Genomic DNA, 19,573 nt, shown 5'->3' with positions numbered 1-19,573 from the left:
AACAGTGACCGTTTAGACTTCTGTTAATAAAGTCATCAGTGGAATAACTGGGGTCATCCTTAGATGTCCAGCCGGACACATCATATATACAGTATGTGTAAATAATTCAGTTCAGTTCAGAGTGTGTGTGTGTGTGTGTGTGGGGGGTGCAGACAGCTGAGGGGGTCCATCTATACTCAGATGAGGGTGAGGAGGTCCATCCAGACAGGTGAGGGTAAGGGAGGAGGTCACAGATCCGGGCTCACAGATGTCCTCCAATACTTCTTCATTCTACCCATAGTGCTGTCAGATCAGCTGACTGGAAACAGCTGGAGCAGAGGTGTTCATTCTGGGTTCAATAGTGAACGCACCTGTTTAGCGCACCCTTGAACGCAAATAGTGAGCAAATGATGGCTTAGCGAACGAAGCGAGCGCAGAAACAGATTTTGGGTTCGTTAAGCCTCTGCGTTCGCCGACCCATCGTTCACTCTCTATTTGCGCTGAGGGGCACACAAACGGCTGCGTTCACTATTTAACCCAGAAACGAACCCCAGGTGAGTAATCACAGAAAGACTTACAGATTCATGATACTGAGGATATGACTGAGGTTTAACAGATTTGCTGAAAAATTGGTCATGAAAGTCTCCTGCACCTTTAAGATCAGGGCCCAAAATGAGTCACAAAGCTGTTTTTATTGGATCTTCAGTTGGCAGAGATTAATATATGATAATAATGTCTTGAGTTAATTATAGTTCACTTCACCAAAGTCATATGAAATGTAGAAGAAAGATGTCAGGTGTAAAAGATGTAATCAGATTTTTAAAAAAAGAATATGTAAAAAGGCACAAAAAGATAAAAATCTGCTACGATGGACATGATGTTGGCACGGGGCCCTAGCATGACTGACAGATGATTGGTGGTGGGGTATCTGGGGATTCTGTCCTGCACCAGGTAAAGGCTCTATGACTGATGAATGATTGATGCTCAATGCCTAGCTCTATTTTTCTATATCTATCGAAATAGCTTTGCTTAGAAATAATTGCTATATTGTTCCATAAAATGATGTTTGCTCTGATGTACTGTTTTAAACACTTCTTCAGATGTCTTGTGGTTGATGTGCTGAACTTTAACATCCTGTGCAGGTGCAGCAAGACATATGCATGACAGGAAATTTAACTTTCAGATGTATACATGCTTGCTCTCATATACAGATGTTCTACCCCACTCAGGATTCATAACACCCTACATGGAGTGATTTAAATTTCGATTGTGATTGGTTGTCCCCATGTGGGTTAAATATGTGTTGTTGCCTAGTAGCAAAAGTTAACCAATAAATGTGTGTGGATGAAATTATCATATCTGGTAAAGGGGAGTTTTCACTAAAGACAATAAAAAGAGATGGGAAAACTTCTCTAAGTTCAGTTCGTCGAGGAGAAGGAGGAGTTTGTGGATTGTTAAGAAATACTAGTGAATAACTGACTTCTCTTTGATGTTCACATTTTTGCATTTTTTGCTGGAATCATTAAAGCAAACTTTTTTTTTTTAACTTTTCAAACCTCAATCCTTCTTTTTGGTGAATTTCTTCATTTCCCCTGTGTTGGTTCTTCCATCTGAAACCCAAGTGGTAAGTTGATAAATAGAAATAAGTGAACCCTTTAAACACAGTTTACTGCCTGTGTTGAATAAAATAATGGAAAGTGTAGTATGTGAACAGATTCTAACTTATTTTTCCATAAATAATTTAATTACAGAGTGTCAACACGCATATAGGGAGGGGCACTCCACAGCGACTGCCCTAACTGAGATGACGAACGATTGGCTACGGGGAATAGAACAAAAGAAATTAGTAGGAGCAGTCTTAATGGATTTCACAGCAGCTTTTGATATTATTGATCATGAATTATTAATTAAAAAACTAGTATGCTATGGTTTCACAGAATCAGCAATATTATGGCTGAAAAGTTATTTAACAAACAGAAAACAGCAGGTTTATTTTAATGGAAGTTATTCTGAAGTGGGTGAGATCAGCTGTGGGGTGCCTCAAGGGAGTTGTCTAGGACCTTTATTATACACAATTTTTACAAACAATTTACCATTAGTGTTAAATAAGGGAACTATAACAATGTATGCAGATGATTCTACAGTTTATTTGACAGTACCCACATGTCTGGAGTTAAATATATCCCTACAGCAGGAATTGAAATCTGTGATTGAATGGATATGGAAAAATAAGCTGGTTCTTAATGTATCAAAAACAAACAGTATTATATTTGGCTCAGCCCATACTCTACATCATCAACCTGAATTGAATCTCATCATAAATAAAATATCTGTGAAACACGTTCAAGAAACAAAATTACTGGGAATTATATTAGATAACAAATTGTCTTGGACTAAACAGATTGATAATATGACGACCAAGATGGGAAATGCTGTTTCTGTGGTCAAAAGGTGTGTAGCTTTTATGTCACCTAGTTTAACTAAACTGGTGATTCAATCCTTAGTACTGTCAGTTTTGGATTACTGTCCAGCAGTATGGTCAAATACAACACAAGAAAATATTAAAAAGTTGCAAATTGTACAAAATAGAGCCGCTTGCTCTGCATTGCAGTATGGCTACAGAACAAATGTTACTGAGATGCATAACCGCTTGAACTGACTCTCTGTTAAAATAAGATTACTTCATTCATTACTAGTTTTCTTTAGAAATATTATTAGAACAAAAAAAACATCAATTTTTTTAAAAAAATGTTTGTTTTAGTTCAGATAGGCATAGCTATGCAACCAGGCAGACAACCAGAGGTAATTTTACACTACCCAAATCAAGAACAAATGCAATGAAAAAAATGGTAATGCACAGAGCTATGCAAGAATGGAACAAACTACTGGAACAAGTACGGAAGCGTATTGCATTCACACAAAAAATTAAATTCGGCTCTGTTTCTGAATTAATGAGATAATTATCTTGTAATTACGAGAAAAAATAAGTTTAAAAACAAATCGGCGCTGTTTTTCTGAATTAATGAGATACTGTTTCCTGAAAAAAAATAAATTCGGCTCTGTTTCTCTGTGTCAGTGGGACAGTGGTCCCTGATCCAGGCAGGAGCTCCTTCTACCTGTACCGCTGCTGAAAAGCCTTCAGGGGAGAGTGAAGTTTTTTCCGTTCTCGTAACCGGTTCCATTTACAGATCATGGAACTAGTTTCGTTTACAGAACTCAGAACCAAGCTGTGCTCCGACCTCCAAGCCCCGCTTCGCGCACGGATCAAGCCCTCCCAGCTCACCGGTGTGCAAGCTGGACAGGAGCCGGCGCTCGGAGCCTGTAGCCCGGCTTCCTGACAGGACAGGACGCGGTGATGGGAGTTGGCATTAATGAAGTCAAATAAAATGACATTCACCAGCATTAAACATAAACAGCAGAAGAGTGCAAATGTGTATTCATTTATTTGGTGCACCGGTTCACCCCCCCCCCCCCCCCCGACAGCTTTCCACCTGGACCTAATGGAAAGCTATTGGGGGGGGGGGCGAACTGGTGCACCAAGCCGCTCCTCCACGGATCTAGTTCTGAGTAATGCTTTCCATCAGGTCTGACAAATAAATGAATACACATTTGCACTCTTCTGCTGTGTATATTTTCTTTAATGCTGGTGAATGTCATTTTATTTTTTGACTTCATTAATGCCAACTCCCACCACCGCGTCGTGTCCTGTCAGGAAGCCGGGCTACAGGCTCCGAGCGCCGGCTCCTGTCCGGCTTCCACACTGGTGCACTTGGAGGGCTTGATACGTGCGCGAAGCGGGGCTTGGAGGTCGGAGTACAGCTTGGTTCTGAGTTCTGTAAATGAAAGTTGTTCCATGATCTGTAAACGGAACCGGTTACAAGAACAGAAAAAGCTTCCTGCTCCACTGACGGCTTTTCAGCAGCAGCACAGGTAGAAGGAGCTCCTGCCTGGATCAGGGACAACTGTCCCCCTGACACAGAGAAACAGAGCCCAATTTAATTTTTTCAGGAAATAGTATCTCATAAACTCAGAAAAACAGAGCAAATTTTTTTTTTTTCAGAAAACAGTATCTCGTAAATTCAGAAAAACAGAGCAAATTAATTTTTTTTTTCAGAAAACAGTATCTCGTGAATTCAGAAAAACAGCGCCGATTTTTAAAAAAACTTATTTTTTCTCGTAATTATGAGATAATTATCACGTTAATTCAGAAAAACAGAGCCGAATTTAATTTTTTGTGTGAATGCAATACGCTTCTGTAAACACATCACACAAGAAAACTGTAAAATGAAATTTAAGAAATCAGTTAAGAAACATCTATTGACCATAGATGATTGACACCTGGGTTAATCGAATATATGTACTGCATATATTATACCGCTGCTGACCTAAAGGAGCTGTTGTGTCTGTATTTTTGTCTGTTTTTTTGTATGTTATATAGTATGTAAAAATTGTTTTGTATGATTATATTGTATGTTGTTTGCATTGACAAGTTATAAAGATTATTGTAAGGACCCCAGGAAGAATAGCTGCATCTACGGTACAGCTAATGGGGATCCTAAATAAAGAAAGAAAAGAAAGAAAGTAGCGCAATTCGCCGGACTCTTCTTATTGGGTACCCTAGGGTGTAGCAAAGCTAAAAAGATAAATAGATAAAGCTGTCTGGGGCAGTAATCAGAGACCTGATAGTACCTTAAATTCTTAGTGATTACTGTGCTGCATGTCAACAACATAAATTATTTTAATAAGATAAATACTGTGTAAAAGACACAACTAGAGAAAAAGTGAAAGAGCTGACAAAATTAAAATGACAAAAACCTTCATCAAGACAAAAATGTTGCAACTAAACTGAAATGTTGTAAAAGAAGCAACAAGATCAAAATAACATTTTTTAAAAATGACATTGTAAAGTGCATTAAAAGACATTGTTCTGACAGTGGAAGGAGAAAAAATATACAGATCTGTGGCAATTCAGAACATATTTTGTAAGTTTGGGTTCTGAGGAAACAAATCTTCTCTTTTGGGTGAAAACGTAGTTTGACAAACTGCACAAAGAGCAGGTTAATCAATAACAGTAGAGAGGATCCGCATGAAGCTGAATCTGTACGAATATGGGTCATGATCCACAACTTTGACCCAATTATTCAGATCAAAAGGAATAGTTCTCATTTCTCTCGACAAAACGTAATATAATGAACATATTCAGAGTCCAGGGGAATCTCGATGTGTTCAGGTGGAGTGCATGACCTTTGACCCTCAAGCCAATATATTACATAATCAATAAAACCATATGAACTCATGAGGAAACTGTAGAGATGAAACTGGTGATTATGTTACCCAGACCAGATGACTGAAACCTGTTTAACAATGTCATACGTCTGACAGTGAGTCGTCATCGTCCCAGTCCGTCAGAGACAGTGAACTCAAACAGTCACTCAGAGAGTCGTCTGGTTTATGGCCATCATCATCATCATCATCATCATCAAAATTAAACTCATCATCAATATCATCATCATCCTCGTCATCATCCTCATCCAGCTTGACTGTTACAGCTGTCAAAAGAAAAAAAAAAAAACAATTCAATCACTTAAACTCAACTTAAACAGATTTATAGTTACACAGACAGTAAATAAAATAAATGCAGCAGAGTTTGTTTCACTTACGTTTTGAATTTTTTCTTCTCGTTTTTGGTGAAGTTGTGGGTTTCCTTCGAGGTTTAGAAGCCGATGCCTTAACAACTCTGCAACGATAAATGTCAGACATCCCTGTTTGATAATAATCAGTTTAGGATTCTCTGAATTAAATGTTTTACCATTTTTACGCTGAACTACAAATACACTATTCCACAGATTTAACCTTCCTCAAGGGATTTATTGTAATACTAGTGCAGTGGTTCCCAACCCTTTTTGGCTCGTGACCCCATTTTAACATCACAAATTTCTGGCGACCCCCGACATTCAAAACGGAGGCTTTTTTTTTTTTTTTTTTTTGCTAAAATGTATTTGTTTTTGATCATGTAATAGTTTGCTATACTATGTTGCAAATAAATGTTAATTTCACACATTTAGTCTGTACAATGTATATTATTGTGGACAGAGGCAGAAAAGCCAAGTGTAGATTACACAAAGTGAGAATTTTGTACAGTCAGTCCAAAGGCTGCAAATTAATACTGAAAAAACAATCAGTCAAACTATGAATTATGAAAGCATCTGAAACTGACCACAATGAACATTTGAAAGATAAACAGCACCACAGGTTTTTCAATTTCAGCTTCACACTTTGTCATGTCTTTTATGTATTGTGATTGTCTCTCTTAACTCACATATATTTTTTATTAGTAAGTTTTTATTTTGTTTTTTTATCAGTTACTAGAAATTTCAAGCAACTCCATTTGAATTCCAGGTGACCCCACGTGGGGTCCCAACCCCAAGGTAGAAAAACACTGTACTAGTGCGTTGACCCACAAAGATCCACAAGTTCTACAGGGTTTATCAAAAAAAACTATACATTTTGAAAAATTCCCCCCAGTTCTGCATTTGATAATTTTTGGAAGTATCTTTTATGGACATCAGTAAGTAGGGGATTGGTGGATATTTGTCCATATTTACAGACCCAGGTTTTCATGCATGTGTGAGCAGGGGCAAATTGTGCAATCCAAGTTAAAACTGGTTTGTGCAATGTAGCAGTGGGATTTAAATCCAATCAAAGGTCATGGGAGGGGGCAATGGGCATCCATCTTGTTTCCCACAAAATTGCCAGGTTACAGCATTAACACTTTGGTCATCACGTCAATTTCGTTTCTTTACCCATGGCAGCTGTTCCTGCCTTTCAAAGTTAATTCAACTAGTTTAGGCCTGAAAATGTCACTGAGGACAGGCCAAGTTAGGGTTAGGGTTAAAGGAGTAGGGTAAAGAAATGAAATTGACATGGTGGCCAAAGTGTTAATGCTGTAACCTGGCAATTTTGTGGAAAACAAGATGGATGCCCATTGTCCCCTCCCATGACCTTTGATTGGATTTAAATCCCACTGCTACTTCACACAAACCAGTTTTAACTTGGATTGCACAATTTGCCCCTGCTCACACATGCATGAAAACCTGGGTCTGTAAATTTGGACAAATATCCACCAATCCCCTACCTACCAACGTCCATAAAAGATACTTCCAAAAATTATCAAATGCAGAACTGGGGGGAATTTTTCAAAGTGCAAAGTTTTTTTTATACACCCTGTAGATGTGGTAGTTAGTATGTGGTTGTTTATTCGTGCATGCTGTACCGCATTTGTCCAGCAGTCACCACCAAAGTGTTCTGGGTATAGCTACTTGAAATTTAAGCCTATTGTATTCCAAAATTACTAATATCTCCCAAATTACTGGTCCTATCAACTTGCTGTTTTTGCTAGTCTGTTCCTTGACCAAAAATACATAAGTATGACAAACTGCAGATGGTCAGCTCTTTCTGGATTTTGTGTGAATCCTGAGACACACACACGCACACACACACACACACACACACACACACACACACACACACACACACACACACACACATACACACACACACACACACACACACATGCATCCACACATGCATACAGAAGCCACTTGGCTTTTATAATATAAATTATCTGCTGCATTTTTCAGTGAAAATCAAGTATTTTCCTCTATTTAATTCACTGATCATGTAGATGCTCATAAAACCTCAGTATGAATGCAACGGTTATTATAGAAAAACAGAGAAAAGTGACTTTTTCAGAAAAATACATCCTTAACTGAGCATAAAAACAAGCATCTACAGCCACTGTCATTTGTCAAACTACAAGGGTTTTACTGATGAAACGTTCACCTTCACTACAGAGCCTCTGAACGTCATATCTGATGACCATGAAAAGATGATAAACTGCATTTTTACATCAATTATTTACATGTATTGACAGAAATAGTTGATTAAAGCTTATTGAATCTTGTAAATCAGTAGATGCTTTTGGTCGTTGGAGGCTTTCTAGGTCTGTGAGGGTTAAAACATCTGCTGAACATTTCCATCTCACCTGGGTTGTCTTTTGTGGATTTTTGGGAGGAAATTTTTTCTGGCGTTCTTCACACTAGTGTTCATCTTCCCCTTGTTCGTCGCCTTTGAGGAAGCTTCTGGTTTAGTCTGTGGACTCTTGCTGTTCTGTGGTGGGTTCACAGGAGTCAAAATGACATAATTTTCAAGGTTGTGGCCTAAAAGCAGAGCAGGATAAAGGTCTCAGCAGGTGTTTACAAACCAAAAACAAAATAACATAAGGTTTCAACTAAAGAAGCCGGTTTAAAGACTGTTTTTGAGCTTTTGTTACTGTTAACTGATAATTTTACTTCATTAGGGCTGTATTTCTTAAAATTCTGTGAAGAAAATGACAAAGTGACAATAAACTGTGGAAAAACACAGAACTACATCTCCAGTTTCTGAATGTTGTCGTATCTGGGTAAAGGATAATAAAACATGAAGTATTAATTGAACTGTAGTTTACTTTTCAACCACTAGAGGCCACTGCGACCACCTGAAAACAACCTGAAACACCTAAATTATCTGAAACTATTTAAACATAGCAACCTGTCAAAAATGTCTGTTTTGAGACTTGTAATGTACTCTGTGAGAGCATCTGCAGGGCTATTAAACTTAATAAAAGACTAAAAATACAACAGTGAAATAGTAATTTAACTGAACAGTCTTACACTGTGGATGCTATACCACCATATCCTTTAGAACATAATGGAATTTCTTTATCTAAATGGGACCCTGAACAAATAATGTATTTTTTAAAATAATTTTTTATTTATTGTCATGCAGTCTTTCATTCTGCATGTTTCAGTATCTTTAATTCAAGATTTGCTGCTTGAAAAACTAACACCAGTAGCAAAATGAGAAAACATATCAGTGTTTCAAACCTTTCTAATATCACATATTTCTGCCGACCCCAAACATTCAAAAGGGAGACATTTTTTTTTACTAAAATTAATTTCTTTTTGATTATGTAATAGTTTGCTACACTATGTTGCTAATAAAGATTCATTTTAGACAACATTTAGTCTATATAATGTATTTTATTATGGACAGAGGCAGAAAAGCCAGGTGTAGATTACTGCACAAAGTGAACATTTTATTTTCCTTGGTCAGGATATGTACAGTCAGTCCAGCTTAGATTTACAAGGCTGACAGTTAATACTGAACAAACAAGAACTCAAACTATGAATTATGAAAGAGCTGCAGCATCTGAAACTGACCACAATGAACATTTGAAAGATAAACAGAACCACAGTGCTTCAGTTTCAACTTCACGGTTTGACATGTCTTTTATGGATTGTGATTGTCTCTGTCAACTCACAATATATTTTTTATTAGTACTTTTTTTTTTTTTTAATCAGTTACTAGAAATTTCAGGCGACCCCATTTGAATTCCAGGCAACCCCACGTGGGGTCCTGACCCCAAGGTTGAAAAACACTGAAATGCAGTAATCGTTTATCCTTGGTTCAGGTTTTTCCCATGAAACTGAGACTGAAAACCAAACTGAAGGGATCTTGAGTTGCAGTTATATAAAGTTTAAGTTTTTAAAGTAGTTATTATTATTTATAATTTAACTAATTAATTTATAATTTATTTATAGAGTAATTATTCATTTTCCAGGATGTCTTTTCTGTGTTACACAGAAAATCATTCATATGTAATTTTTTCCATTCTGATTGGCCTACAACCATTTTTTTTGTCCACATTAGACAGTAAATAAAACATTACAGTATAGAAACAATCTGAGTAAAAGTCCTAAATTACAATTGATTAAGCAAAAGTATAATTATTATCAGGTGTAACACTCAATGGGAAAGTAGAGGGTTAATATAGACAGTCAGTTTTATGCTTTTTCCCTTCTTCTTGTGACATGTTTCCTTTGGACATTCACAAAACTCTACTATTGTGTCATAATAAACTTTGACTTCACTATTTATATATTAATATAAACTTTTTTTTACCTGCTCGTATACACCTGTGCAGAACGTTCATGTAGTGTTGGTTGATGATGTTTCGGACCAGTGCAGGGCTGTATGATGCTGCGATAGTGTTCAGATACTCCTTCTGAGCCGGAGTCAGAACAGAATGCTGATACAGCAAAACAAATGGAAGTTACATGAATCACTGCATTTAATCAGTAGCACATACAGCATTTTGTCCTCAAAGAATCAAGAACAGGAAAATAGTTGTTAAAGAGGTTACATGTAGTATTCGTATTAAAAACTCTCACCAGCACATTCCAGAACACACTTAGGACCAAAACCACCAATGAATCAATGCTATGTATCCACAAACCGTATCACTTACTGAATAAAGCATAAAGTTCATTGTCTCCACACATCTTCATTATGGTATCATCAAGTTTTCTTCTTCAAAATAAAACTAACAGCTGCTTATTTTAAAAGTTGCTCAAAATAACACACTCTTGTAATCCTCATGTGCTGCATCAGCTGATAGTTTACACTATAGCTCTGTTAGCTTCGCTCTGTTTTTAGACTGAAAACAGCCAAAGTAAAACCACGAATCACCTCTGTTTTGGGTTTGGTTTGTGTTGTCAGTAGCTGAACTAAAGATCTGTTTGGAATCCAACGAACAAGGTCGGAACTGTCACAGTTGTGTTGAGAAATCTGATGTTTAAATTTATGTGTTGCCTAAATCATTCAGAAAATACTGTAATTTTATTACTGACAAACCTTGCATATAGTGCTGTATGTTACACATCTCTGTTCTGGATACACTGGTATGACTGTCTCTTGAAAGTATAGAGGGTTTTTGTTTTTTTTTTTAAATTGTGTTTGTATTTATCTGTCTGCTTTTTAATGTGGACCATGAGTCTGTAATAAAACTTATCTATCTATCTATCTATCTATCTATCTATCTATCTATCTATCTATCTATCTATCTATCTATCTATCTATCTATCTATCTATCTATCTATCTATCTATCTATCTATCTATCTATCTATCTATCTATCGATCGATCTATCGATCTATCTATCTATCTGGTTCAGTCAAAACCGTGGATCAAGAAATGACAACTTAGCAACAATAATGTCATCCCATAATACCTTTATACCTTCATTAGCATCTGAATCGAACTCACCCGTGTAGTAGAAATGCTGCCATTTCTGCCTCAAACTCCATTTTTTTTCCTTTACAGCTGTGTCCAGTGGAAACAACACAATGCATCTATTTTTATCATTTCTTTTCTTTGACTCTAAAAGTTGTTTCTTAATGGTTCTCATCCCATCCGGTCACTTTCTGATGCTTTGGTCAAAGGCCCTGTGGTGTTAGTTTTCCTCACTATGGCAGACCAGTAAAGTGACTCACTACTTCCTCTAGTGGTCACATAAATCCATCAGCCCATCGCTGTAAATACGTTTATTTCATGTCTCTACAATCCAATGCACTGGCATCTTTGACAGAAATTCAGAACTTCTTCTTTTTGACACTCCATCAATAATATTTGGTCATTCTTTCCTATTTGAAAGTAAAATTACTACATATCGTCCCTTAAAAATGCACTCACGACCAAGACAAGATCAAGACCATCTAACACATTCATGAAATATGTCCCATACTATCCGTGGGATTGAACTAATATCTTTTCATTTCAGTATTGATACGTCCTTTATATATAGGCACCCAATAGAGAAAAAGCAGCCGCACACCAAAATTAAATAATTAAAAAAAAAACTGTATAGTATAACATGCACACACATCACCATGCAAACAAGCAAACTGTGCACCTATATCCTCTGAGACCCAGTAATGCATTTTTGTCTTCTGTAGGGAACAAAAGTTGACAGTTTTACTTAAAAAATGCTGTCCATTGTAAAGCACATTCCATTAATGAATACATAAATACATAAAAATGATTTAAAAAAATGAATCTGAAAAAAAAAAAACAACTGTTGCATTATGCAGTTTCCAATCAAGACAATTGTTTAAAATAAAAAAAGCTAAAATTCTCACATTCCTGGGTTTCAGGAGGATAATAAAGGTTTTGTGAAGCAGCTGAAACTGAACATTAAGTCAGGAGTTTTAATTTAACGAAGGGTTTCTTACTGTTAGAAATGGGGCTGCAGACAGGCTTTGGGGGATGTGTATGGTCTGTGCATGGTCACATTTTGCAGTCGGTCGTTTGTGGATTTGCAGTCTGTTGTTGAAGGTCACGTCATCTGCAGCTGAGGGGGAAAAACTTTGTGAGAAAGCGTATTAAATCAGATAAAGGTGACTGAAGCACGACGAAATCCACAAAGTAAAAGATAAATTTGATGTGAGTGGTTTCTCTTGGATGAAAATGTCCTGCAGAAACAGGTACTGAACTCTGGGAAAATTTGGACTAATGCTGTAGACCAGTGCTTTTCAAATGGAGGTACGCATAACCCCAGGGGTTATTCATGCTGAAGCATAAAACACAATAAATACATTCATATAATAAAACTGACACTCCTAGTTTTATTGTCAGTCATCTTGTTTGAGCTTTGGTAACATTTTAGGAACATGTGTATTTTATATTATTCAAGATGAGTTTAAGCAATTCAGTATTTATTTTTTGTTGATGGAAGGTTCATTTATTCATTAATGACCAGTTAATTTCTTTTCTTATCAGTAGTCGCTTTTCCATTGACCCTCAAATTGTGCAAATATAACTTGTGCATAGAAATTTACCTAATGGAAAAACAACAATTTCGCCAAAAGTCTCATTTTTCGATTAAAAGTTTTTGTGCTGGCAAGAGGTGTTTTTTTCGGGCATAGCACAAATGGTATATCACGCAAAATTGCAATGGAAAGACCTTTTAACACAACTGAAGTCAGGTGAATTAAAAAAACGGATGTTGACGGACGTTACAACAAGCGAAGAAGAAGAAGAAACATGTTGCAGTATGTGTGGATATACCAGGAAACCCAATCATTTTTTAATTTAGTACGAGATAGAGGAGTAATATATAATAATAATGAATATATCTGTAAATCAACACCATATTTATGTTCGTCACCATGTTTATGGAATGACTTCTCATGTCATCTCGCGATAATAAATAAACAAATCATTGCATTTGTGATTTAATGGAAAAACCAACATTACGCACTTCTGTTTTTTTGACATTTAGTAAATATCGGTAAAGTTTTGAGCAGATGTCCAATGGAAAACTGACTATTGATACTTTTCAGTTTATATTTTGTACACAAAATGTACTTACAAAGTTTGGAAAATAAAACAGACACCTTTGGCACAGGAACAAATCTCGCTAAATTTTTTCTATCAAAAATGCCGAAGTGACAATTGGGGGTACTTGGCTAAAAAAGTATATTTCAGGGGGTACTCCACTGTAAAAAGTTTGAGAACCACTGCTTTAGACCAGTGGTTCTCAACTGGTCTGGCTTGGGGATCCACTATCACCCCTCAATGACAAGCTGCGACCAAAACTGATAACAGTTAAACTTCTCAAATATTAATAATAAAAAAGATCGAGTGTTTTGAACCTGAGATAATACAGAATATCACAGTATGAAAACACAGAAGACAAGTTTAATGATAAACCAAACTGACCAGCAGGTGGTGATGGTAAAACATAGAAATATTCTCTTTAATACTAAACTGGGTATGTTTGAACCAAAACCAAAAATATGCACTGAGTTAAAAATTAAAAGTGCATTCAGTCATTTATTCAAGAATTAACCACATTGAAGTTTTTGTCCTTGATGCAGGTAAAACCATATCTGATGTAGGCGGTGTCATACATAAGTTTCGCTGTTATAAAAATGTTTGGGTCTTCTTTTATGCTGTGAAATGTATGGTGCTACAGCGCATTACCGCCACCTACTGTTGGGGAATCTGAGTGGATGATGTTCAGCTCCATAAAAAGTAAAGCACAGGATTGGTTTCTTAACATTATTTTAAGGCTAGCGACTCACTGAAGATGGGTTTGCGACCCACCTTTGGTTCGTGACCCACCAGTTGAGAATCACTGCTTTACAATCAATGCAGAGGACTGAAGCTGTTGTGGAGTCACGTGGTGAAAACCAAACCTCAGCACACACTTGAAGTAGTTTTTTCCTTTCATTTGTCATCCTTCTATATGTCAGGGCTGGACGTTATCCGACCCTGATATCTGACCCGGTCTAAAGGTGAAGTATTTACACCTGCCCATTCTTTAAGTTGAGACACAAAGAGGTTGGACATAATTGTACAAATGGCTGTTGAGAGCATCATCCGATCTGCTACATGATCCCCCCCCCCCAAAAAAAATGTTGCCGTCGTAAGTTTCAGCATTGATTAGAGCAGTGGTTTCCAACCTTTTTTGGCTTCGTGACCCCATTTTAACATCATAAATTTCTGGTGACCTCAGACATTCAAAACAGACACTTTTTTTTTTTTGCTAAAATTAATTTGTTTTTGATCATGTTATAGTTTGCTATACTATGTTGCAAATAAACAATAATTTTAGATGATATTTAGTCTATATAATGTATATTATTATGGCACAGAGGCAGAAAAGCCAGGTGTAGATTACTGCACAAAGTGAGAATTTTATTTTCCTTGGTCAGGATATGTACAGTCAGTCCAGCTTGGATTTAAAAGGCTGACAATCTATACTGAAAATAAATAAATAAACAATAACTCAAACTATGAATTATGAAAGAGCTGCAGCATCTGAAACCAACCACAATGAACATTTGAAAGATAAACAGAACCACAGTGCTTCAGTTTCAGCTTCAGAGTTTGTCATGTCTTTTATGGATTGTAATTGTCTTTCTCAACTCACCATATATTTTTTATTAGTAAGGATTTTTAAAAATTTTTTTTATTAATTACTGGAAATTTCAGGTGACCCCATTTGAATTCCAGGCGACCCCGTATAGGGTCCCAACCCCAAAGTTGAAAAACACTGATCTACAGTTCTGAAGTGATCCACATGCACGAAAGTTATGACATCACATGCAGCAAATAAGGATCTTGCTGGGTTCCACCTCCTCCGGTGCAGAATTGGAACATCTGTCGCATTTCAGTGACATAAAAGTCAGATTGTCCTGGTGACTTTTACTTAAGAATCAGAACATCCTAATAATTCTCAGCGGTAGAGGTGTTACATGGCTGATGAAGTTGTCAAAGAGTCTTTAATGAGAAAACAGCACAAGTGAGCTTTGTCCCTGTAACTGATCCGACCAGACCGGGCTCAGGTGTCGGATATCTCTCTTGTTTCCATTGATGTCTCCACATCAGTGCTGCATGTGCCCTCCATAGAAACCCTGACACTCAGGTTACAACACATACCGCTCTGTGGACATGGTGTTGTTTATTTAAAGAGGAAGACGAAGCAGGACATATCCGAAATCTGACCTGAGAAACACGACGGATAAATACATGCACCGGACCAATGGAGACTGTGTTCAGATTTATTATTATTATTATTATTTTTCATTTGAACACACTTTAGGATTTGTACTCACCTATTTTAGACTCAGTCACTCCATTAAACCTGTAACACAAACAAATGGAATCAGTGAACGGATAAAGAAAAGGGTTAATCCCACTTACCTCATTACACCTCCATTTCTTTCTTTTATTTTCTGTCTTTCACCCATTTTAGTGATGAAATATTTAAACTGACTTTTGGCATTATTATTTTTTTCTCTGTCAGTTTCTTCTCTTTTCATGACTTAAGCTTTTATTGCAGATCTTTCATTTTCTTTCCTTTCAGTTAATTTCTGCATCTTCATCCTGGTTTATTAATTGAAGAGTCTTGTATTTTCTTTGTTACCTCCAACAAACAATACTCAAACCAATAAGTGCAACCCATGTCATTTTTATTATTGATTTTTCAATTCTTTGCATTTACGAAGTTATTGTTAAAGAGAAAAGTGACTTGTACAAAGGAAACTTAGTGTAAAAAGTGCTATAACACTGCTCTACAATTTCTTAGAAAGTATCTGCTTCAGATATTAAATGTGCTAAATCTTACATACTCTACATATTCTTATTTATTTATTTATTTATTTATTTATTTATTTATTTATTTATTTATTTATTTATTTATTATCTATTCTTGTATTTTACTCTGTTATTTTATTTTGTTTTTCTGTACAGCACTGTAGTCCACTGTGGTTGTTTTAAAGTGCTTTACAAATAAAGTTGGATTGGATTGGATTACATACTTTAATAAGATGAATCCGAAAACATATTATAACAGTGCTGGTTAGCTCATGTTTTCAATACATATAATAGTATGTTATTACACATATGTGTTGGTTTATGTACATTTATACAATGGATTTATAAATGTTCCACAAGATAGAACCTGTAAAGTGAATGTATTGTCATGTGCAGACACTGTTTTGAGGTAGATCTGGTAGCTCTGAGACAAATATTCCTTTTGAATTAAACTCATTCTCTCATTAATTCTCAGAATATCACATTTTGGCCCAAGACTGTATCTTAGAAACTACAATCAACTTGCACTTTTGACTTCATTTTTCTTTATTAGTGACTCAAATTTGGTAAAAATTGAACTACTTTTTTTCTGGAAGCATTGTACTTGTAGACCACTGTTATTCATAGCAGCACTAACAGTACTAATGAACAAAATAACTGATATGCATTTTTATCATTTTGCACAAATAAAATGAAACAATCAAAATGACAAACACCTTAATTGCATGCCATTCAATAAAGACAAGTCCTTCATCATTCACTGTCACTGTGGTGTAGTTTTACCTCGGTAAAGCCTCATTCTGTCGGAGCCGGTAAACAGTCCGTCTTTGTGCAAAAGTCACCTGTTTCTTCATCCTGTGCAGATGTACAGATCCTCTGTGCAGAAAACAGCAGCTTTAGGTTGTGAGTTGTGCAGCAGTTTGTCTGATCTGATCACTGTGGGTCAGTGGGTGTCGTCTTCCTCGTGAAGCTGCAGCCAATTAACACAAACAAAAAGGTGAGATTACAGTTCAGGCACTTCTCACAACACAGTAAAGTCTAGACTGTAACACAAAAACTGCAGCAGAACATGATGAAAAAAATGAAAAAAGTACAAACACGAAATGTAAATGTAGGCCATATAAAGGGATCAAGTGATAATCAAGCCAATGTTCAAAAGTAAGTACAAAAACACAACAGAAAGAAACAAGTTTTAGTACTTTACCACCAACGGAGTGTTCATAAGGACGTAATGCAAAAGAAGGGCTCAAATTTAAAACCCCAGTGCATGATGGGATGTCAGTTATGTTGATCATGTGACAGCAAATGCCTTCACTGTAAGCTCGGACTTTGTATTTACTAAAATGCTTTAATTACAATGTACTTAAATGATTTCAGTTTCATTACGTTACTATAAAATGTGAAGTATATTCTACTAATTTGTAGACATAGTCAAAAGTGCGAAAAAGTTTAAGTTGAATGGATTTAAATCACTAAGTTTTAGTCACGACCACACCTTTTTATCTCTGCATTGCATTGTGGGTATTGGGCATATTGTTGAAAATGTGTTCTTTTTCTGTGCAGGGGTTCAGCGGGGTTGTGGTGTTAGTGTTAATTTGGACTAAATGTGAGAATGGCAATGTTTATTGGCCTTTTGTGTTTGTTTTCGTATTTTTGTAGAGCTGCACCATGAGTGAGAGCCACAGGAAGAACAATGGCTTTCCTGTTCATTTCAAAATAAGTTTGGGCTTTGTAGATTTAAATTTATTATCATTATAATTGTTAATAACTTTATTTATTTATTTATTTATTTATTGTCATTTATTTATTTAAACGCAAAATTTGAAGTTCGTACTGCACCAGTAAATCACAAGGAGTTGATTTCCACCCACACTAGAATATAGTGAGTTGGATAAATATACAAAGCAATCTACATTGCAAAATATTTCTATTTAAATCAACTTGGAATTGAGTATAATTAACTGATAATATTAAGTTTAATGATTATGTAGCCTCATGACGGTGGAGTGAGTGAACAGAGTTGAAAACAGAATTATAAATTATATTATCTTCCTCTCCGGGTCAAACCAAATTCCTGAACAACCATGCTGATTGGTTGGTTATCAGGTCAATGCACGGACATCCTCTGCAAATGACATTTACGAAGACAGATGATCTTAAAGAACTGGCCAAATGGACTTCAGACAATGAAACTTAGGCTCATTTTCGTTCTGTTCTTCATCAAGAGCCATTTCCCTTGTCGTGGTAATTGAGAGCACCCCGGAACTGGTGTTTACACTTAGCCGACTTTGTCCTCTCAACATCTGTGTTTTATTATGTTGCTCATCCAGAGGTGAAGATGAACCCAGAAACGAACAAAGGACTGAATGACAAAATCACTATATGTGCCATGTTAACAATGTAGTACATTATGTGTTAATGTTGATTAACTCAGCATGTTAACTCTTTTATGCACGTAAGACTTAAGCCATTTGCCTGACCTGTGGTTTCACATATGTGTGTCCTGATCATGTTCACAGTGAATTATGTGAAAGTAAGAGTATCACTGCTTATAGCATGTCTGAATAATCATGCTATTATTTTACTGATGCTTAAGTGAGGTTACAGGTGATGTATAAAGTTTAAGTGATCTTATTTAAGGATCTTATTTAAGGATGCAAAGTTTTCTTACAAGTCTGCACACTGTCCTCTCCCCCTCTGTCTTCCTAAGAGGGAAGAGAAACGTGATACTTTGAGATATGTAAACGACATACAAAGCAGGTTGGTTTCCCGCCAAAACAGACAAAGAAGGCAATGCCCCTAGGCATCGATGACTCGTCAATATGTACGAGGGAGGCGTGCCAAGTTGGTTTTTGGACAGAACTATAAAAGTAAATGAAAACAACTTTTCATCAGAGAAGAGCAGAGCAGAGCTGAGCTGAGCTTTTTCCACCCTCACTGCTCTCAACTTCAGCGACAGAGTCTTTACCATCTTCGCTGTTCTCCACTTCTCCTGGTGAGCTTTCCAGAACCAGCTGCCAGAGCCAGCTGTGAACCTCCTCCAGCCAGCAGAACTTCAGACCTCCAGACCTTCAGGCCTCCGGCGCAAGCACGTCGCTTCACAGCCTGTTCCTGCTTCGAACTCCATCAGAAGACTGCATCCGTTCTCCATCAAGGCCTCTCCAGCCTGCATCCTTCAGAAGGCCTCTAACTTATAAGGAAACTTGCTCCTGATTCATCTGAGTTGGTGTTATTCCAATTTAAGTAGGTTTACCTCAACGTAACCTCACTAACATTATAATATCTTGAATATAGCTATCTGCCAACTTAATCTACATATTCTCCTGTCCATAATCTCCTGCGCCTTTTATCGTATTTGTCTCTTGTCTCTATGTTATTTGTGTGTCTTAGTTTAGTTAATGAATTATTTATATGTGTATAAATCCATTGCCTCCCTTGTGCTTGTGTACTGTATATTTTCACACTCGGGTTCATCTGTGCAGTCAACGAACTATCAACCTTTGCAAGATTTCCAAATTATTGTTTTGGGTTGATTTAAATTTAAGCTTAGTTATAAATCTATAATTAAATTAATCAATAAATCAACACTCAATTAATCAATAAATTGGTATCCT

The sequence above is a fragment of the Sphaeramia orbicularis genome, chromosome 22 (assembly GCF_902148855.1).
Source record: "Sphaeramia orbicularis chromosome 22, fSphaOr1.1, whole genome shotgun sequence".
Lineage (NCBI taxonomy): Eukaryota > Metazoa > Chordata > Actinopteri > Kurtiformes > Apogonidae > Sphaeramia > Sphaeramia orbicularis.
Note: the sequence above shows the minus strand (reverse complement) of the source record.